Genomic DNA, 22,012 nt, shown 5'->3' on the forward strand with positions numbered 1-22,012 from the left:
AGATATATAGTCAGCCCACGAGGCTTTTGAAGACAATTAATGAAGTACTCAATTTAAAATCTCAAACAGGGAGCCCATTTATTATTCACAAATCAAGAATTCTGAGGTAGTCTCATGGTTGCCTAATACACTGCCCTGATGATAACATGGCTCTGACCTGCTTCTCTGCACTTTTTTGGTACAGAGAGGGCTGTTCCTCATTCTCCCAAGATGACTGAGGTATGGTAGCAACCATACTTAGGTAAAAACTGCTGTTTGAATTTTAACCCTGCTATTCTGGCTTCTGCACTCACTTGCTTGCTTAAACAATAGGGTAGTTACCTCAGCTTCCAGATTGAGATCTGGAAGCTAAGGCAATTTTTCTGTGCCTGTGGACCAGATTCACAGGAGATTGATTCCTATTGACTCAGTAGCTCCAGGAGTTGAAACTGCAGATAACCTTTAGAAATTAACTTTGCTCAGTTCTGCTTCTGTACTATCTGCTTAGGTCCACATTCCAATGTCCAGCAGGATGTGGCTGGGAACGACCCTTCAGGCTGTTCCCAGCATTTAGAATTTAGAATTAAGAACAAAGGAAATTTTGGTGGTTTAGACCTTTAAGAGAACTGCCTACACCTGGAACAACACAGTCTTGAGGGTGGACTCCACCTGCGTGTGGTGCTCTCGTGGACGTTGCTGGTGAGCATAATAAATCCTTGCCTGCTTTTTAAATCAATTAGCAGCCTCTGGTGGTCTTATTTTTGACTCCAGGGTTCGTCCCCACAACAATGACCAGGGGAACAACTGGAAGGGCAGATACAAACATAACTGGGGTCTGCCGGCAAGGAAGAAGTGTGTGTGCGGAGGTGGCGGTGACTGGGTCTGAGTGCGTGATTGAGGGAAGTGGCCAACTGTCACACCCAGATTTTAAAGTTTAGTAATCTCATAGGCTAATTTTGCCTGAAAAATGCAATGATTTGTTAATACACTAAAGCCTGCAAAAGGGCAAAACAAGAAAGTGTATGCTAGGCTTGTTAATATGTGGCATGATTTTATGGTATAATTTATTTAATATACAAAAGTAATACATGTTCTTTAAAAAATATAAGCAGCATAAGCAGACCGTTGGGTAAGGTCTGATGTGTATCATTTTCACATTTACATTTCTATGCATTTCCAAAGACAAAGGTGTATGCATCTGTGTGTGTGTACATTCAACAAAAATGTAGTTACAGCTTCAATATCCAGTTTGCTTGTGTTCCTAGCCTGGATCCTCTAGTGTTTCCCAAACTTTTGACATATGTGTACCCCTTCTATAATTTTCATAATGCTGAGTACCCCTCGTACTCATGAGAACGTAGAATTAGGCGCAGCTAAGCACGGTGCAGTGAATATCCCCACCAAACTCCGGTGCAATGCGTACCCCCACCAAACTCTTCCCATACCCCTGGGGGTACGTGTACCACACTTTGGGAAACACTGCGAGACACAGGAGAAGCAGACACAAGGATTAAGGTGAGTGCCCTGGCCAGTATGGCTCAGCTGGTTGGGGCATCTTCCTGTGCACTGGAAGGTCATAGTTCAATTCCCGGTCAGTGCAGTACCTAGGTCTTAGGTTTGATCCCCTGAGGGGAAGCATGTGGGAGGCACCAGATTGATATGTCTCCCAGACTTTGATCTCTCTCTCTCTCTCCCTCTCTCTCTCTCTCTCTCTCTCTCTCTCTCTCTCTCTCTCTCTCTCTCCCCCTCCCTCCCTCCCTTTCTAGAGTCAATTAAAAAAAAAAAAGGCAAAATGCTTTAAACACACACACACATACGACAAAAAAAGGATTAAAGTGCAGCCACAGATGGTGGTGAGGAGGAAACAATAGATGGAAGGTAATAAAGAGGCAAAGCAACTTGGTGTGACAGGAATTGGCAACGACATGGCAGGTGCTTGGCAGGTGTGTCCACTTGGAACTCGGGACTCCTCGGGAAAGGCTGCAAGAAGAAACCACGCTCGGGGCAGCCCACTGCAGGGAGCGGGGAGCCAGGTTTTCTGCTCAGATCCCTCCTGCCTTTCATTTTCCATCAGCCAGGTTTCACCCCAGAGGGAGGAACTCCTTATATTTTCAGCCCTTGGCAGCCAGCCATTCAGTAAGCCAGTTCCCATACTCCATGGTGTGGCATTTCATCCCAATCTAGGATGATGATGTAATGCCAACAGGGCCCATCGTGGAGGAAGTAAAGGCTAGGCAGGCCCAGGGTTCCAACTTGAACTTCAGCCACCTCAGGGAGCTCAGCGAAGGCAGTGGTCATGGTCTGAGAAGGTGCTCAATGATTGCATCCAACTCACTTGCTTTGCAAAATGGAATAGTATACACATGGTCCTGATATTTGTTAACAAAAAAAATCATAGCCATTACCCCCGTCAGCATGTTGAGATCAAAGTCATTCTTATTAACAATATCTAAGGTTCTAGAGAATGGAGCTGCCATAATTTATTTTGCCATTTCCTAATGGATGGACATGCAGGTTGTTCCAGTTTTCCATATTATAGAAATTATCCGTCAACAATATGTGTATATATAAGTCCTTCTGGAGGTCAAATTTTAAAAGTGCTGAAAGGGAAGATCTGACTTAAAATCATTCTCCATGCCGGCCAGTCTGGAGCTTGCTAACCTGATCCTGTGACTGCATTAATTATGCCCTGTTGCACTTGTCCCGGGGTCTGGCAGTTCTGAGCCTGTGCCCCTGCCAGGGAGCTGCTGGCTTTGCAGAGGGAGGTCTGCAGCATCGCTAAGGCAGGCTACTCTCCCGGGAGGCTCCCAACCCGGAGAGATTGCTTTCCATTTTTGCATATGCCCCAAAGCGTTTCCATGTGAATGATCTTGTCAGTGTATGGAATAAGGAAAGAAATGAAATTCTATGCAATCTGACTTTGCCCGGCCTGCCTTTCCGGAGCCCTCTCCTGAGCAGATGTAATTAGTCAGGTCTTGGCCTCAGGGTGGGAGCTTGAGGAGGACTCTGTGCGTTTGCTGGCAGGGCGTGTGAAGTGTTCAATGATAAGAAGGCCACCACCACACAGGTTTCAGGCGTGTTTTAGAGGAAAGCTCTTTTGTCTTACACTTTTGTCTTGATAATGCTTTGACATCTTGACAGCTTTGAAGGTAATGACCCCTTATGGGAAACAGCAGGGACTCCGTCTGCTTCCCCTCTTTTCTAGGCGATGTCCCCTCTGTCTCCAAGAGACTACACAGCCTCTGAAGATCACTCTGGTACCCTTCCTTCCTCCTCTTCCCTGAGACTGCTTAATTATGGCATTTCTGAAACCCGCAACTTCAATGACTCTACTAAATTCAACACTTTAAGCATCAACTAACCTCTCAGACAGTAGATTTTATTATAGAACACAAAATATTCGTTATTCTGCTGTCCTGCTGATTTACTTCTCAGAGAAGCTTAATAACATAGACCTGCAATAAAATAAAAATCAAATTCTGCATGAAACTATGTAAAATATTGATCAGACCAAATAGGAATGACAAAATTATTAATGTAACTTAGCCGTTAAAATGCTTGACTAGCAATGCTGAGTGAAAGAAAGGAGGCTTCTAGAATTTAGTAAGTGCATCTGACCACTGAATTTAGAATCAGAGTAATATATTATGCCTTTATTTTATGTGATACCATTTAATATATTTAATGCACATATATTATGCCACTTTATCATACTAGAGGCCTGGTGCATGGATTCCTGTACTGATGGGGTTCCTTTAGATGGCCAGTGCCCTCTCACAATCCAGGACCCCTCGGGGGATGTTGGAGAGCCAGTTTTGGCTCGATACCCATAGGCCTGATCCAGACAGGGGGGAGTCCAATCCTATGTATTGATCAGTGGTCAATGCGCATCATAGCGATTGGTCAACTGATCATTTGGTTGCTTAGGCTTTTATATATATATATAAAGTCTGAAAAATTAATTAATAATTCCAGATGAAAAAGTTACATTTATATCTTAGTTATTTTAGCCTAATAAAGGACTAAATTTTGTGATTTTTAGGGATAAAATAATTTAATAAATTATAGACTATACCTCCTAGATTCAGTGAATCTAAAATCAGGAAAGGCTCTAGAACTTCTCTGTTTTAGAATCTGCACTTGTGGCCTTTGTGTCTTTAAGAATGTTTTTCCTTTATTTAATAATCAACATTGTATGAAACCACTTATCACACTGCTGATCAGTATGAATTCATACCCAACCAGCTCAGAGCTGGAAATACATTTCTGTCAGCTTCCACAGTATTATCAAGGATAAATGTACAATTTCTATGTGATATGCTTTTTGAAATGTTGAAAATAGTTCTTTGAGCCCCTAATTACCTTTGAGGATTCTCAAGAATTCAGTGGCTCTCAAATTGGGATCCATCTCCTTAGGCAAGATCTGACACCAATTCTTAGATGAAACCTGCACCCTGCCTAATAATAGCCAAAGTTGGATACCTATCTCTTCTCAAAGTGGCCTAAAAAAGGCAATTTAATAATTATTCAATTTATGAGTCACTGTTAGAAAACAGGAGACAATGAAAAGAGAGAGGTTTGGTACTTATTTCCATGGTTCCTTCTTTGCTGAGTCATCAGAGGTGGGTGGCATCCCTGACTGACAGCCCCCTTAACACAGTCCAATTTCCTTTAAGTAACTGCCCACTTTCTTAGTTGTTGAACCATGCCTTTAAAGATGTACATTTGATTTGTTTCCAATATTCTTCTGTTGAGAACAGTGCTGAAATGAATAACTTTTTTCCTCTTGATTAGGGATCAAAGGATTGTTGGAGTTGGGCCACTAAAGGAAGTAAATTGGAAGAATAGACATTGAGATATCAGAAAATAGAATAATGAAACTGAGATTATTGATAATGACAAAGTATAGAGCATGATTATGAGGTGAGTGACTGAAGTATGGTGAGAAATGTGGAGGAGTTAAAAAAAAAAAGAAAGACTATGGTGTTGGAAGGATAGCCTAAAACATTTATTGAAATAACCAAGAACTAAGACTAAAGAAAGATTATTAGTCTCAAGTTAATATCATTGAAAACCATTGCAATGTTCTTTACAGTAGCCAAGACATGGAAGCAACCTAAGTGTCCACCAATAGACACGTGGGTAAACAAGATTGGTATATATACACAATGTAATACGACTCAGCCAAAGAAAAGAATAAAACCTATCATTTACGACAACATGGATGGACCTAGAAGGTATTGTGCTAAGTGAAATAAGATAAAGACAAATACCATATTATTGCACTTATATGTGAAATATAAAAAACAAATTAAAACAAACTATAATCTAACAAACTCATAGATTCAGAGAACAAATTGATAGTAGATGGGAAGGGTGTCGGGGGTGGGGGGGAGGTTGAATGAAAAGGGTGAAAGAGATTGAGAAGTACAAATTGCCAGTTATAAAAACAGTCATGGGGACCTAAAGTACAGCATAGGGACTGTAGTCAATAGGACTGCATGTCATATATTAATTTTTGTTAATTATTATTAATCTCATCATTTAATTTTTTCAATTTTTTATTTATTTTTCATTACAGTTGACATACAATATTATATTAGTTTCAGATGTGTGAATAGCGATTATACATTTACATATCTTATGAAGTGATCACCCCAATAACTCTAGTATCTAACTATAATACATAGTAATTACAGTATTATTGACTATAGTTTCTATGCTGTACTTTAGCATTTGAAAAATATATTCCCCTGAATTGGGGGGGGGGTACATTACACATTATTGAGTTACTTATAAAGGGGAAATAGGATGTCCTTAGATTTCTGTACAGCAACATTCAGAACAAGAAGACCCTGGAGTAACATATACAAGATACTCAAATACAAAAAGTGAACACAAATACTATATCTAGCCAAACTGTATTTCAAGCATGAAAACTATAGACAGTTTTAATATGCAAAACCCAGCTAACATTGTTACTATGAACTTTTCTTTAGAAAACTACTAAAAGATGAACTTTAGACTAATTCAGGGGAATATATTTTTCAAAAAATGTTATCTACCAAAGAAACATTTTACTGGTAAAGTGCTTTTTATTTATTTATTTATTTATTTATTTATTAAAATATATTTTATTGATTTTTTACAGAGAGGAAGGGAGAGAGATAGAGAGCTAGAAACGTCGATGAGAGAGAAACATCGACCAGCTGCCTCTTGCACACCCCCTTCTGGGGATGTGCCCGCAACTAGGGTACATGCCCTTGATTGGAATCGAACCTGGGACTTTTCAGTCCGCAGACCGACGCTCTACCCCTGAGCCAAACCGGTTTCGGGTAACGTGTTTTTTATATTTTTTTTTAATTTTTTTTTTTTTTTTTTTTTTTTTTTAGAGAAAGAGAGAGAGAGAAACATTAATTTGTTGTTCCATTTATTTATACAGTACATTCATTTGTTGATTCTCTTTTTTTTTCTTTTCAATGGTTGATTCTTTTATTTTTTATTTATTGATTTTTTTATTGATTTTTTAGAGAGGAAGGGAGAGAGATAGAGAGCTAGAAATATCGATGTGGGAGAATCATTGACAAGCTGCCTCCTGCACACCCCCCACCGGGGATGTGCCCGCAACCAATGTACATGCCCTTGACTGGAATCGAACCTGGGACCTTTCAGTCCGCAGGCAGGCGCTCCATCCACTGAGCCAAACCGGTCTTGGCTGTTTTTTATATCTTAAGTTTTGCCAACATTTCTGTTACAGATCTTTATATTGGTGATGTGCTACTTCCTTTCTTAAATCTCACCATTTAATGAAGTGTTTTACTGGCCCTGCTCTTTGCAAGAGTTGCTGGCACAGTGGGAAGGAGCTGGTTTTCGCTGAGCACAGGTCTGTGCCGCGCGCCGCATGCACAGATTGCTTCTTGCAAATATGAGCTATCTATGTGACTCTGTGTGGCCTCATTGCTCTGTCTTTTTGAATCCAGCTGGGCGCAAAGTCTTTTGTTGCCAGCATGGTTTGCTTGCCCCAGTTTTCCTACCCCCTTTTGCAAACAAAGGATACCGTTTCTGTAACTCAGAGTGTGTTCCTTACCTTTAGGAGTCAGACTTTTGCTTAGCAAGGTCTAAGCTGGGCCTTCTTGCTATTGAGTTCTGTCTCTGCTTCTTCTCTCTTCTTTCTTCACACAATTTGTCTTTAATCTAAGCTGCTTTTGGCAACCCTTGTACATGTTTTGGGACCTGAGCAGTATACTTGTGTCCTAGTTTACCAGAAAAAAAAAGGGGGGGGAGGGTGTTGTGGATTTGGGCAAATGGAAATGTAGTTTGTGTTTTTAAACTTGTAGCTCTTAAATAATTTTTAAATACAAAGAGAAAATACTAATATAACTAGTCATGTTCACACTAGAAGCGATCTCTAATTCTTTAGAATAGTGATATCTACATTTTATAGATTATTGGAAACTCATTGGTGTGTGGCCTAAATTCTCTCTCCTACTGATATTCAAAACTATGAATTTTTAAAGGATAATATATAAAAAGTTCTTCAAAATTATTTAGTCAACTATTAATAAAAATGCACATATAGCTAACTAAACCTAGGGATTCCTCATTTCTTTTGGTTAGGCCTTGCCTGAAGCCTCATAATTACAATATACTAGAAACGTTAAGACCCTAAGAGATAGACTAAGAGTTTACATTGTTCATTTACTCCTTATAAAATATCATGCTAAGCAATATTTAGATAGTTGCCACACTACTTCCAGTTCTTTGCCTCAAGGTCAGACTCTACATTATCTGAATCATCTGGGCCTTGAGCTGGCTTTGCATTGGGGACAGATACCCATTCCTTGCAGTCAAAAGTGTCTGCCTATGTGGCAAGATTTATTGCACATGGGGATGATGTCAGAGTATTTCTGATCCTGTCAGATACCTATCTAAAGCAAAAATTCACAGATTAATTTTGATGCTGTCAATGACAACACAGTTATGTATTTGAGCAATTCTTGAGACATCTGGACTGCATTCAAGCAGTTTATAGCTGAATTTTTTTGCTCCAAATTTTTGTTATTGACTTGCTATCAGCCTGGATTTCAGCAGTTTCATGAAAGAGAAGCAAGTAGACAGAAATTTAGGACAGTTTTTGCGATTAATATGCCACTTCTCCAATTCTTGTTAGATTGTGTCTTTTTCAATAGCATAATTTTCTTTCAGGCCTATGAAATGAAATTCTTCTTTAACCAAGCTGCACAGATAGGAGAGCTACTTGGTAACTCAATGCATCTTGAGGTTTGCACACCAAAAACAGCTGCAGAAACTTAAAGTATATTTCATATTCATAAAAATATGTCATCTGAAATTTGGACTTAATTTTTACCAAAGCAGTACAGCAACTCCTCAAAATCTTTAATTACAAGAAGCTTAGAACAGTTGCCATGAGCTCACTTCATTGGCCTGTCTTGAGCCTGAGATCTTCGCTTCCTGAAATAAAAGGTCTTCTTTTCCCCTGGGATTTCAAGCTCAATATATTCAGATGTTTCATCAGACCAGCAAGAAAGGACAATCTCCTGGATCACTGTATGTTAAGTTCGGTCTCTGAGAGCCTTTCATCCCCAAAGTCCTTGACCTCAAAATGTCTCTTACACACAAACCTCTTAAACAAGTGCCCATAATCTAGACTTCTGACTACATTAAAATAAACCCAAACTGCACACACTGCTTTGTCTTTGTCCAATCTGGTGATGGTCAAGGGCACAGGCTCAGAACATGTTGACAACCACAGTAACTCCCATTCTTACACCAGGAAAAAAAAAATCTTTCTTACACAGGTCAAATCCCAAACTGGCTTGATGCAAGGAGCATCAGGCTTCTCTTTTGTCTTTAATTAGTGTTGAAGCATTTCCCACTTTTTGACTGCAGTATTCCACCTATGGTTAACACATACATATACACCTAACTTCCCAAATTCCTTACTAGCAGTGATACCCCTTGAAACGTTTCTGTGTTCTAGCTAATCAAGGTCACTTAGGTCATTTGGATACTGCTGCTTTGTAGCATTTCATTCCATACATTTGGCACATGGGCTTATGTTTTAAATTTAAGGTAAAATAAATATTACTAGTAAGTTATGTTTTTGTTATTATGCTTTTAGTTTATATTGCTCATTTAACTTTTTTCCCTATACAGCCTGAATATATATATTTTTAAATATGTTTTTTATTGATTTCAGAGAGAGGAAGGGAGAGGGAAAGAGTTAGAAACATCAATGATGAGACAAAATCACTGGCTGCCTCCTGCACGCTCCTGGGCATGTGCCCCGACTGGTTCAAGGTCGACACTCAACTACTGAGTCATAGTCGTGGAAGCCTGGATATTCTTTATGTATGCATGTTTTATTTATTTTTTAACTTGAAAGACATGTATTTTTGTTCCAGTGGACATCTTTCTAACCTTAGTATAACTATTTTTTAAACATTATTTAAAGCAGTGAGCAGTATATTTCCTGTTCCTTCCCTCCTTATTCTGTAAAACAGTGGTTCTCTACCTTTCTAATGCCTCGACCCTTTAATACAGTTCCTCATATTGTGGTGACCCCCAACCATAAAATTATTTTCGTTGCTACTTCATGACTGTAATTTTGCTATTGTTATGAGTCGTAAGGTAAATATATGTTTTCTGATGGTCTTAGGAGACCCCGCTGCTATAGAGCCTAAGACCATCAAAAAATTGTGATAAAAAGAAATCCTATATATGCACAATGTTATAAAATCCTGGCAATATAATAATGAGCCGAAGATGGTTTGATTGTGCATATATAGGATTTCTTTTGATCACAGTTGATTTTAAATGTTATTTATTGATCATATTCTAATTTTTTCTCACTCAGCACTATGTTTAAGATCCATCCACATTGTTCTGTGGCCCTCTAATCAGTCTCTTCTCACTGTGCAGAATCCTTCATGATATGCATCTACCACTTTTTACCTACTCCCTCTCCAGGTGGTAGATACCCAGAGTGCTTCCATCTTCCAACAACTACAAATAACCCGACTGTCTTAGTCCCTTCAGGCTCACATTTGGTTTTCTTATCTCTCAGATCTGCCTTCTGCTGTTAGTTCCATTCTAAGCCACGTTTTTCCATTGCCTGAAATGGCTGAGAATGTTGGTCCTGCTTGAGTCATTTGCTTGTTATGAAATGATAATGACCAGGAGAATTCCTGAATTGGTTACACCTGAGTCACATGCTTGCCCTTGAAGTGGGGGAAATTCAGTTATATTTGAATCACAGGAACGGAACATATTGAAAAAGCACTTCCCCAAATAACGTCATTGTGCTGATCCCAAAAAAGGTATAATGGATGCTGAACATGAAGAAAGGGGGAGGGAGAGAGGGGTGTGGGAAGAGAGATAGGGAGAGAGGCAGTAGACAAGTTCACCCCTTGAAATGTTTCTCCTTTCCTGTTTTTATTGTAGTATAGGCATTCTCTATCTCATGGTAGCTTCCTGTGGAATGTCTTTGCCTCTAGTCATTCCCCACTCAAGTACGTTCAAGATACTGCCTCCACATTACTCTTTCTAAAGCATTATTTTCCACATTTCACTCTTCAGCTCAAAATTTTATAGGAAATCTCTTCTTTTTAAAATATATTTTATTGGTTTTTTATAGAGAGGAAGGGAGAGGAAAAGGGATTGAGAACTAGAAACATCAATGAGAGAGAAACATCAATCTTCTGCCTCCTATACACCCCCTACTGGGGTTGTGCTCGCAACCAAGGTACATGCCCTTGACCTTTCAGTCCACAGGCCGATGCTCTATCCACTGACATTTGTCTGGCATTTATGATTTCTGCATTCTGAGTCCTACATATTTTCCTACCTTATCTATCTACCTGCACTTGTTCCATGTGCTAACCAATCTGATTGCTCACCATCACTGAACACACTGCATGTTTTCCTTACAATACCTTTACTCTATTTGTATAGTCTACCCCATCGCCATTTCTCTCATCCTAAATCAGAGCTCAGATGATAAGCTGGGTCTGCTAATTGTCTCCAGTATTTATTCTTCCCTTCTCCTTTAATATCAGAACCACTGATTTTCTGCTGGGGACATGGCCACTTAATAGAGACTACATGTTCAACATCACTTACGGTTAACTTCTGACCAACAAGGTGAAAGTGTAGTGATATGTACTATTTCTGCAAGTGTTCTAAATAGAGATGTGTTCTTTTCTGCCCCCAACTCCTTTCTACTATCTGGAAAGAAGGATGGGATGGTTGGAGCTTGAACAGCCAGCATGGATTATAAGGTAGAAACTACATGTTCATTTTGGTGAGGACACATGATAGAAGGAGTCTGTCTGTGTTGATCAGAAAGCTACCATATCAACCCTGGACCTCTTACCCTTACATGAAAGGAATAGATTTTATTTTGAGCTACTGTTATTTTGAGTTCTTAATTGCTACAAAAACCAATCTCTCCATGAAAATATATTGCTTTCCATTCAAAATCTACACAAAGTGGGAAGAATTATTTTACGGGTATAAGGATTCCTCATGGAATCTGTGGGCAGTAATACAGGAAGCCTTAGAAATAAACTAGGACTAAAACACTGTGGGGAAGCCAGAAAGTCCTCTCATTTTCTCCTTTCTCCTTCTGCAGATTATTTATGTGGCTGGCATGGAGAAGCAATAAATAAATGTGTTTAATGGATGGCAACTTGTATGTCTGAGAAATAAACTGGATCTGAAGCCAATTTTCATAACATTTCCATATATGTATGTGGCTTGTTGATGTGATTCTTCTGAAGGAAACCATACTTTTTTAGAATCTGAGCTCCTCTCAGCCCTCAAATCTCTTCAGTTATTCACTTCAACTTCAGAAAAAGGGCCTGAACTGCAGTGTTACCCACAACTAATCTAATGAAAGACACGTTAGAGATGGCTCTGCTTTTGTATAGGAGTTGCAAAGGCAACATTTTATGGGAATATGAGCAGTGAGCACCGGCCCACAAATTACTATTTTGCTAGACAAGGAAATGATAGATTGCTCTTGGTACCTTTTTTTTTTTTCTTTTCTTTTTTCTTCTTTTTTTTTCTTTCCTGTAACCAGCTTTAAGAAACACACCAAAAAACACCTTTGCATTGCTATCATTTACTGATGGGGTTCCTGGTTACCTGGTTTGGGACCTTGAGGGTTTCTTATGTTTTTCTTCATGTGTTTGATAAGATGTTTTACATATTTTATCTAGCATTTTGAGTTGCTTTTGGTGGGAGAACCAAACAATCTCTAGACTGCCATAAGGCTGGACATGAAGTCCTGTATGCTTTCTAAAGGGTTTTAACTTCATTTGTTTGTGAGACATTGCCTTGCACTCTGAAGATGGGAGCCAAACTCTGGTGGGCTAAGCTCCCCAAGAAAAAATGAAGAATAACTACCTTTCTACCCATGTCAAATACCATGTTAAATTATTTTTTAAAGGACTCATGAGACAATTTATGTGAAGTTAGAAACCGAAAAGTACCATATAAATATACAACATTTTCCAAACTTTGAAAAAAAAAATAGAGGCAAATAAGCAATAAAAAGTTATAACTAAGGGTAACAACCTTAAAATGATTTGTTCAATTTCTAGATATTTCCACTTACCTCCTTTGTTTTCTGGCCCCAGGTATGGATGGGAAAATCTTAACATTTAAAAAAAATATTTTAAATGTTGTATTTGACATTAGTTGTATATTATAACTTATTTTTTTTTATGAAAGAGGATGAAGGCAAACTTGAACACATTACAAAATCTACCATCTATACTAATAAAAGGGTAATATGCTAATTTAGACCGGGTCAACTGGACATCTTCCTTCCAGTGGGGACCAAGGCAGAGATGGTTAGGGGCAATCAGGCTGGCAGGAGAGAACAGTTAGGGGAGTGATCAGAGGAGGGCAGTTAGGGGCAATCAGGCCAGCAGGGGAGGGCAGTTGGGGGAGTCATCAGGCTGGCAGGGGAGCAGTTAGGTGGTGATCAGGCCAGCAGACAGAGGCAGTAAGGGAGATCAGGCAGGCAGGCAGAGGTGGTTAGGGGTCATCAGGTAGGCAGGCAGGCGAGTGGTTAGGGGCCAGTGGTCTTGAATTGTGAGAGGGATGTCCCAGATTGGAGAGGGTGCAGGCCAGGCTGAGAGACACCTCCCACCCCCATGCACAAATTTTGTGTACCGTGACTCTAGTTATCTTTATAAAGTTGTGAAGTGTTCATCTCTTTAACATGTGGCTGGGCAATCTAACTTAGGAAGTATGCAATGCTCTATGTATTTTTCAGGCTGAGATTCTGAGTGTCTAACATTCTTATAATGTGCTCTGGTTTCTGCTGCAAGGACACTTAAGTGTTATAGGTAGCTACTCATATGGCTCTTCACATTCTCAAACTATGCTAGCAGGTTAAATACGTGAAAGAAAACACCACTAAAAATATTCCATAGAGCCTTATGGATGGCTTGAAAATAAACCAATGCAGGTCTTAGGTATATGGCTATTGCTTACTATTTCCCATAGATACACAATGTCTTACTAGGTGTACTGGTTAATAATGCAGAGTTTTTTTCAAAAGGTGGAGTTACACATATGTAGATATTTATGCGGTTTGATATGTATGCTATTTTGTTGTATTGCTCTTTCAGATTATCACTTGTTCCGATCAATGGCACACACACTTTCTGAGCAGCACTTCAAAACGTACGAAGAAGTAGAAAATTTGGTCTCTGAATGGTCTGCCTCAAAACAAGAAAAGTTCTATTGGGATTGTATCCGCAAATTTCTTGAAAGCTGTGGGAAATGTGTAGCTAGCAATGGACATTACTTTGAATAAAGCACTTTTGATGTTTCTCTTGAAATTATAGTGTTCTCTTTGATTACAAAATCGGCATTATTATGGTTAATAATTAACTATTAACCAGTTAAAATGCAGATTAACTATTAACTAGTTAATAATGCAGATTAGCTATTATGATAACTGGTTAACAACACGGATTAACTATTAACTGGTTAATAATTCGGATTTTGTAAACAAAAAAGATAACTTCAAGAGAAACATCAAAAGTGCTTTCAAAGTAATGTCCATTGCTAGCTACACATTTCCCCCATCTTTCAGGTAATTTGTGAATTCCATCCCAATAGAACTTTTCTTGTTTTGAGGCAGACCATTCAGAGACCAAATTTTTCACTTCTTTGTACATTTTGAAGTGCTGCTCAGAAAGTGCGTGTGCCATTGATTGGAACAAGTGATAATCTGAATGAGCAAGGTCTGATAAATATGGCAGATGGGTTAATACACCACACCTTCCTGATCCCACCAAATGCAGAGCATTGTCTTCTTTCTGAAGCCATTTGGCCTTGCAATTGATGTTGATGGTTGACCATGATTTTGTGCATTTGGGATTCTCAAAATAAACCCACTTTTGATCACCAGTCACAATTCAATGCAAAAAAACTTCCTTTTGTGTATCGATAGTTGAAGCAACATTTTACTGATGACTTTTCAGTTTTCCATCTGTCTTTCGTTCAGTTGATGTGGCACCCATTTTCCTTCCTGTAAAATCTTTCCCATTGCTTGTAAATGATCGGAAATTGCTGAGCAATATTTAATCTTTCTGCAAGTTGTCTTTTTGTTTAACATGCATCTTCATCCAACAATGCTTGTAATTGTTGGTCTTCAAACTTTTTCGGTTGACCTGGACGTTCTTTGACTTTCACATAGACATAATCACTTTTAAAGTGTGTAAGCAGCATTCACAAGTATCTTGAGATGAAGCATGTTCACCATAAGCTTCCCGAAGTATATGATAACTTTCAGCAGCACTTTTCTTCAAAATAAAATAATGAATTAAAACTTCCCGCAAATACTCCTTTTTTTGGCACGAAATTCGACATTTTTAAGCGTAAAATATCTATACTGTTAACACCTTCAGAAAATTTGACATGTGAAGTTTTGAAGCTTGTTATCAATACAACAAAATGGCATACATATCAAATTGCACATATATCAACATATGTGTAACTCCATCTTTTGAATAAAAATCCGCATTATTAACCAGTACACCTAGTAGATCCTTTGCAGGGTATATTATAGGACCTGTCCTCTAAACATTTATGTACCTACACAGTACATCTCCATACATTTCCCCATTCATTCTGCATTTATTGAAGCAGTCCTTGTGCCAGTTCTCAAGAAGCTCATAGAATTGGAAAAATAAAACTACAATTAGCATTTTATGGGATAAGTGCTAAAAAGAGATAAGGTGTTATGGGAACACAGTTAGGGGCACCTACCTCTTACAGGTGTGTGGATAGGACAGGGCTGGGTAACAAGCCATGGGTAAGGGTTGACAACGGAATTGATACCAGGGTTGAATGGTAAAGGATAAGCAGGAATTAGGCAGGTAAGGAAGAGGTGGAGGTTCAGGATGTAACAAGAAAAAGGAGCAGCCTACACAAAAGCAAGATGCTTGAGAGAGTATGGCAAGATTGGGGAACCCAACTAATTTGCTGTGTGTTGAGTTTATTGATTCCACTTAGTTGTTATTGACATATTTGTCTCCCGCACTGGGTTTGATTCTTTGAGCTAGAGATTGTAATGGTGTCTCTGTTCCCATGTCCAGCAATAGGCACATAGATGGAGCACAATAAATGTTTGAATGACATGACATGAATGACACAATATAAGAAAGAATAGTTAGGATCCATTAATAAGGAAGGTCATATTTGGTGGCATAAATATGAGATGAGATAGATTTAAAAATTATTTGGAAATTAAAATGGCTAGGAATTGATATATTGGAGATGTGGTATAAAAGAGTAAATAACATCTTTCTAAGTTTCTATTTGGACTGTAGGTGGATGATAATAGTAATCAGGTTAAAACTAATATTCATTAGGCACTCTGTGTCATGCAGCACACTACGTTACATGTATAAAACCATTTAACCTGTCAACAACTCAGAGAGGTAGGCGCTCTTACATACGCCCCTTTACTGTGAGAACATCGGGGCTATTAGAGATCACCTTGCCCAAGGTCACACAGCCAGAGGTGGCACATTCCAACCCAGGAATTCTGGTTCCCACGGACATGCACATGCCCCGTTCTCCACTGACTCTGAGAGATGTGACCAACATGCAGAAGGACGGTCCTGTTCCAGATGTGAATCGCATAAACTGCACGGATCCCCGTATCCCGGTTACTAAACATAAAAAAAAAAAAAAACAAACATAGGGCGACTGCCTTTAAAAAAAAAAATCAGATTTTGGGAGCTTGGTTCTGCAGCTTCACTGTTCCTATTTGGAGGCCCTAAAGTGGGGTGGAAGTTGGGTAACAGATGACACAAAAGATGAGAGACGGCAGGTACAGAAACGACATTCTAGACATTCTCGAATGCTCTAGCAGCTGCTGGAATGATGGGATCTGGGTTCTATGGAACCCTCCTTCCTCCCCCCCTGCCCTCCCACCTCCCTCAACACACACACACACACACACACACACACACACACGCGGGAAGGTGTAACGCCGGGTCTCAGGTTGGTTAGCAGTCTTCAACTCACACCCACAGTTCATCTCCGACTCCTGTGAGCCCATCACCTCGCAGTGACCCAGGGACCGCCCGCCCAGCCCAAGGAGACGCTGTCCAGGGCCGGCTCGCCCGGTTCCCAGGGAAACCGCCCGCTGAGGCACCTGGAGGGCCCCCCAACCCTCGCCCCGGCACCTGCGCAGAGCCCCGCCTGGAGCCAGGGGCCCGCGTGCGCGTGGGTCCCTCTGGCCCCGCCCCTCCCATAAGGCCCCGCCCCTAGCGCCAGCCCCCGCCCCCTCCGCCTCCTGGCCGCTCCCCGCTCCGGCCCCGCTCCGGCGCAGGCGCAGTCCGCACTCCCTCGGCGGTCCCCAGCGCAGTGCGCCCGCCGCGGCCGAGGGTAGCGGCGTCGCCGGCGGCCTCCTCACCCTCTCGCGGCTTCGGGGCGCGCTCCGTGGGGGCTCCGCGAGCGCTTCTGAGCCAGGGCAGCGGCCGCCGCGGGTTCCTCAGGTGAGTGCAGCCGCGCGCGAGAGAGGCCGGGGCGCCGAGCGCCGCCCCATGGGCGCCCGCACCCCGCCTCCCCGGCCGGCCCTGAGGGCGGCCGCGGCAGGTGCAGGTGCGGCGCCGCAGAGGGCGCGGTGCGCGGGGTCCGGCCGGCCGCCGGGACCCGGCGGGTGCGCCCTCTCGCCCGGGCTGGCGGGCTTCGGCTCTCCGAACAGTTCCTCGGGCGCTGGGCTCCGGCATCGGGGCACCCCCGGGGGCGCCGCGCCCCCCCCTCCCGCCCCTCCTCCCAGGTGCGGGCTCGTTACTCAGTAACTGCGCCGCCCGAGCGCCCGCCCGCGGCCGGGGACTCGGAGCCGGGTTACCTGTCGGCGGGGCGCGCGGCCGGGGCCGGGGCCGGGCCGGGGCCCTGGAGGGGGTTCCAGAGAGAGAGTTCCCCCGATAAGTCCGGAGCTGCGCGGCAGCCGGGGCGGGGCGAAGCGGGGGGCATGGACCCGGGGGTCTCACTGAGCCACCTGCCCGACCCCATCCCGAGGGTCCCGCTCGGGCGGTTTGACGAGACCTGGCGGGCAGGAGCGGCCGCCGGCGTCGCGCCCGGAGGCAGCCGGACTTTTGTTTCTGGGAGTTGGGACGCGCTGCACCGACGTAATTGTGATTACACCGCTGCTTCCAGCGATGACAGCTCACCGGACCGCGGGGGGGTGATGGGGAGAAGCGAGATGAATGGATTCTAGAAGTGATGGTGGGTGGGATCCTGCAGCACGTGGAGAGTTGCCAGTTTGCTTTGGGATTAAAAAAAATAAAATAAAAATCTGTATTGGCCAAAGGGTCAGGTCTTGTAAATGAAGACCGCTGACTTCGTATGGCTTCCTAAGAGGCGCTTGAGTTTGGAGGAAATGTAGCCTGCCCCAGCGCTACCTGATTCAGGAAAGAGCCCTGTAATCTTCTGCCATAGAATACTTACATAATTGGGCAGGCTGCTAAGAGGATTAAAACAATACTGTTCTATTGTAAAATCTGTTGAAAGACCCAGTTTTTTATTCTGTGGTTCATGCAGTTGTGTGTGTGTGTGTGTGTGTTTTGTTTTTGTGTTTTGTTTTTGTTTTTGTTTTTAAGGTTACTGACACGTCAAGGAGAAAAGAGACCGAATAGATTGGAAGATCAGTCCTAGTGAATGTTTTATGTCGTTAAATAATCAACCGGTTTTATGGGGCCTTGTTCTGCTAACATTGGTTGTTTACTAGTAGTCCTGTGCAGCCTGGTTAGACAGACATTATGTCCCAGTGTTGGCTTAGTTGATCTAATCCTAAAGCCCCTGTGGAATTTATAGCAATGAATTTAGCAATTATATACAATTTTACTACAATAGTACATTTGTTATTGGTAGAAGAAAAGCCTTTTATTTTTTTCACTACAGCAAAATTACATATTAGTGCATACTTTTTTTAATCAAAATGGATACATTTGCTACAACTCTTCCTTATGTGTTTGGCAAACAACACATTTGTGGTATTGATGGATATTTGATGTTTAGCTGCTTATAGGGTTTGTAGTTAGTGGGGTTTTTAATTAGATCCAATTGTACTTTTTGAATTAATGTATCTGCAAAGACCTTCAGTATTTTACCCTCTAACTTTTCCTAAACTTGTCTCTCCTCAACATAGATACTGCACAAAGAATTTGAAAATTAAAAGTTCTTAGAAATCTAGGTCTCCTTCATTTTTTTAATAGGGCAGACAAAAACTTGTAGGTTATAGTAGTTGAACATGTATTATTGTGGTTATTATATCTTCCTTTTTCCCATCCTGAGTAGGACTTGTTGAACCAATTAGTAAGCTGAGCAAATGAAAAATTAGTAAACTGTTTTTTTCAAGTTTTAGCTCCATTACTGTGCATATGACTGTAAGTCATGTAAGCATGCTGAGCTTATTTTCTCTATTTGTGAATGATACAATATTAGGTTGAACCATATGAATTTGCCAGAAGTCATTTGTTTTTCATATGCTTCAATCTAATATGAACTTCATGGTACTGGGATGTGCATTAAATGAGATACTCTCTGTAAGATGTGGGGTTAAGGGGGTGGGGGGAGAACAAAAATACAAGCTTGACAGTGTGCCAGGCCCTGTTCTTGTTGCTTTAGGTGCCTTGACTCCTTATTCTTGGGGCATTCCTGGGATATTGGTGGTACCGAGTTTTACAGATTAGGAAATTGAGGCTCAGAGAGGTGAACTAACTTGCCTGTGTTTACTTGTCAAAGGTTATATACTAGTATATAGCTGACTAATGGCAGAGCCAGTATTAAAAACTGAGCGATTGCCCCAAATGGAACTTTGAAAAATGTTTTATTGTTGATAGTATTACAGATGTCTCCCATTTTCTCCCCTTTTACCCCCGCACCCCCTTACTCCTCCTAAACCCTCCTCATCCCCCCAGGTCTTCACCATCCTATTGCCCCTGTCCATGGGCTATGCATATAACTATGCAAGTTCTCTGGTTTATCTCTTCTCGTCTCCCCATTCCCACATCAGTGTGGGCCAGTCTGTTCCATCCTCCATGCTTTGGTTCTTATTTTGTTGGTCAGTTCATTTTGTTCATTAGATTCCACAGATAAGTCAAAGTAGAACTCTTAACATGCCTGTTTTTTCCATTCCTGGTCTACACCTTCTGTAAAAGAATTTTGTAACTATGAAAGGTGAAAGGTGTTACTGTTTGTATTTCTGGTTGAAAAAAATATTCAGGCCCTGGCCATGTAGCTCAGTTGGTTAGAGTATCCTCCAGGTATGTCAAGGTTTTGGATTTGATCTCCCTCAGGGCACATATAAGAAGCAACCAGTGAATGCATAAATAAGTGGAGTAATAAATGGATGGTCTCTCTTTCTCTCCTCCTTCCTCCTTTCCATCCCCCTCCCCCCAAACAAAACAAAACAAAACAAAACAAAACAAAACAAAACAAACACAAACCAATAAATAAAGACTATATATCTAGGTTTTCCTCTGAGGGTGATACCAGTGCTACTACTACTATTGAGTCTAGGGCTTACCATGTATCAGGTTCTGGTCTAAGCACTATGCTAGTTTATAACTACAGTGACCCAGGAGTTAAGTAATCCCTACTTTTATCCCATTTTATAGTTGAGAAGATTGAGGAACTCAGACAGGTATCTTGCTCAAGGTCACAAAGCTAGTTAAGTGACAAGACTAGATTAGAAGTCAGGCAATTTGTCTTTAATGGCCATGCTCAACCTCTCCACTCCACTACTTCCTCATGTGCAGGTTGTAATTATTTTTAATTTAGCTTTTATGAGATACTTAGTATTAGTGTAATGAGTAATTCTTCATGTGTCACCAGAGATTTTTAAATCAAACACTCATTGAGCATCTGCTCTGCAAGTCACAGTGGGGTTAAAGGAAAGTATTCTTAATAAGTCTGGAACATAGACCATATACCCATTCCCATATTTTTAAAAATATATATATATATTTTATTGATTTTTTTACAGAGAGGAAGGGAGAGGGATAGAGAGTTAGAAATATCAGTGAGAGAGAAATATCGGTCAGCTGCCTCCTGCACAACCCCTACTGGGTATGTGCCTGCAACCAAGGTACATGCTCCTTACCGGAATCGAACCTGGGACCCTTGAGTCCCCAGGCTGATGCTCTATCCACTAAGCCAAATCTGCCAGGGCCTATATCTTTATAAGCCTCAAATTTAGAAGGTGCTCTTCACATTATACACTGTTGTGATAATTTTAATGAGTGCAAAATAAGACCAAGTGTTTGAATAGGTGGACAATGGGAAGAAAGAAAGGATGAGCAGTGGTGTAGAGATATTTGTGTGTTGAGGTAATGAGGGAAAGCTTGGAGGATATTCTGAGAGAGTACAGTTTATCAAACTAAGCTTTGTCCTCTGTAGTCCTGGTTAAGATGCAGTTAAAACAAAGGGTAGTAAACTGGTTACTAAATTAATTACTTACATGTACTTGATATCCTAAAAACAATGCCTCTATTTTAGTATATCAATCTGGATATTTACATTGTGTTTATAATGTTAATGACTAGGAGGCCTTTTCCTTTAGTATATGCCTGCTTTGTGGGCAGGATTTAAGTCATCTTACTCTATTTTATATTATAGCTTTAGCATTGGGCCTGGAACCCAAACGCAGGTACTGTGCTGTGTTTGGTGATAGATGGTCAGTAGAAGAATGTTAGAGTGGATTGAAATTGATCTATTGGAGTAGAAGTAGAAATGGAAATGAGGGCTCAGAGTGAGCATTGAGGAGACTGAGGAAAGGAAGACAGGGATAATTACAACAGGTAGCATTAGCTTGTCATCTTTATTTCCCCCATCTGCTTTCCTTTTCAGCTTGTAACCAAATGAGGTAGTTTAAGAAGCTTACTAGATTGTATATAGTCATTGTTAGAAAAAAATGAAAAAGTAATTTTGATTTATCTTAAGATATTAATCACACAAAATTAATGATAGCCATAAACTAAGATTATTTAGGTCAGAGGGAAAAGAATGAAAATTATTGAAATAGTTCAAATTTATGGGGGATTTGTTGCTTGTAATTAACAGAGTTGTCAATGTAAACGCAATGAAAACTGATGAACTTCTAGACATAAGTATATGAATTGACAGTCTAGTATAAAGAAACTGAATTTAAGAATGTGAGTAACCTAGAAGCATAGAAGAACAGACAGATGAGAGCTTAGAACCAGTCTAAATAAGTGGGTTGTAATTTGAAATAATCTAGAGAAGAGGATACTATTAGATACTTATTTTAGGCACTTGGTTAACAAATCGGGATAAAATATGATGAACAACCAAAATAGGTTTGAGAAAACAAGTAAATGTGCATTAATTAGTTTCTTGGTGGGAAGAGAATTATGTTTGAACTCAGAAAAAGTAAGTGGCATGTTCAAGTTCATACAGCTAGTCAATGACAGAACCTGAACTGGAAGAAACATTTTCTGAAGCTAGTATGATA

The 22,012-nt window shown here is 40.8% G+C and overlaps 1 protein-coding gene and 1 long non-coding RNA gene across 14 annotated transcripts in view; one reads left to right on the top strand and one right to left on the bottom strand.

Annotated features, from left to right (window-relative positions):
• Positions 1-1,473: 1,473 nt before the first annotated feature.
• Positions 1,474-16,206, bottom strand: LOC118730469. The gene is made up of 4 exons (XR_004991479.1): positions 15,292-16,206; positions 12,580-12,657; positions 7,067-7,232; positions 1,474-2,313 (listed from the first exon to the last, which is right to left on the bottom strand). It is a non-coding gene; the product is annotated as an uncharacterized LOC118730469 (long non-coding RNA).
• Positions 16,207-16,860: 654 nt separating this feature from the next.
• The window catches only part of LOC118729141 (RAB3A interacting protein), a 50,506-nt gene continuing 45,354 nt past the window's right edge, over positions 16,861-22,012 (top strand). For 3 of the 13 annotated variants that reach the window (XM_045588249.1, XM_045588252.1, XM_045588248.1), the window contains exon 1: positions 17,210-17,314. The gene's annotated coding sequence lies outside the window, so the exon portion shown is untranslated. Of the gene's footprint in view, positions 17,031-17,207; positions 17,315-22,012 lie in introns of those variants that run through there. The other 10 variants (XM_045588244.1, XM_045588247.1, XM_045588243.1 and 7 more) reach the window with 8 other exon arrangements.

This window comes from Pipistrellus kuhlii, unplaced genomic scaffold, assembly GCF_014108245.1.
Source record: "Pipistrellus kuhlii isolate mPipKuh1 unplaced genomic scaffold, mPipKuh1.p scaffold_m20_p_3, whole genome shotgun sequence".
Taxonomy (NCBI): domain Eukaryota; kingdom Metazoa; phylum Chordata; class Mammalia; order Chiroptera; family Vespertilionidae; genus Pipistrellus; species Pipistrellus kuhlii.